A 1,186-nucleotide genomic window follows, 5' to 3' on the forward strand; every position below is an offset into this window, starting at 1 on the left:
GGGAGAGGGAGAGGGAGAGGGAGAGGGAGAGGGAGAGGGAGAGGGAGAGGGAGAAGAGAGAAGAGAGAAGAAGAGTGGAGTCTCATAATTGCCTTCAGAAGAACTCACTTAAAGCCTCTTCTCTGAAACTTTCCATCACCTTCCAATAATACCACACCGAGAAACAAATCTTTAACACTTGGCTTTTCTGGGACAGTTAAAATCAAAGTGTAGCATCCTGTGCCATGTCTCATCTTGGAAAACGTCTATGACCCTTAGTCACTTAGTGACATGAATTAGCAAAAAAAGATGTGTCCTCATATTATTCCTCCAAAGTTTTAAGGGGGGAAATTTAAGTATAAAAAAGGAGCAACAGAAATTCGTGATGAGCACAGGGAACTGTGATTCTGGCTATTCTGAATTTAGAACGTGATGTTTTATACCTTCCTGAGTAGCCAGTTCTCCTCCACAGCTTCATTTCTAGGTGATGAGTCAAGGAAAGAGCAAGTCATGTTTCTAGAGCTAGAAGCTGGGAAGTTGGTGTTTCCTCCTCTTTTGGTTTTAGAAAGTTAAATCAGAGGTGAATCATCTTTGGAGTCTGTTAATGTGTTTATTTCTGTGTTATTTACTTACAAAAATAACGTGATCACAGTGTGAAGGTGCTTAAGAAATAACTAATGAATCTTTCCATCCAGCCAGATCCTAAACATTTTTCTCCGGGGTCTAGCCAGATAAGTTTCCCCTCCACATATCCTTCCTATCCCCCACGTATACCCGACTCTAACTTGAGCCATAATACATGTCTTGTACACCAGCCAAGGCCCCTGTGTCCACCTGACATCTAAGCCATTTCCAACCTCCAGGCACATCCCCGATATTATCTTCTGTACCAACCTTTTCTGTCCACATCATACACAGAACAAACAAAAGAAGTCCACACATCCAGATTACATCACAAAAAGACAAACAATATGAAACAGAGAACCAGTATCCCCATTTTAAATCTTATCAGTTGGGTACACCCACACACTGAGACAATGGGGATGTTCTATCAGAAACTCACCAAGGCCAGCTGGCCTGGGTCTGAAAAAGCCTGGGTTAAAACCGGTCTTGCTGAACATAGCGGACAAGGAGGACTACTGAGACCTCAAGAACAATGGCAATGGGTTTTTGATCCTACTGCACCTATTGGTTTTGTGGGAGCCTA

This window comes from Alexandromys fortis, unplaced genomic scaffold, assembly GCF_014885135.2.
Source record: "Alexandromys fortis isolate MF-2015 unplaced genomic scaffold, M_Fortis_MF-2015_v1.1 scaffold_234, whole genome shotgun sequence".
NCBI classification, from domain to species: domain Eukaryota; kingdom Metazoa; phylum Chordata; class Mammalia; order Rodentia; family Cricetidae; genus Alexandromys; species Alexandromys fortis.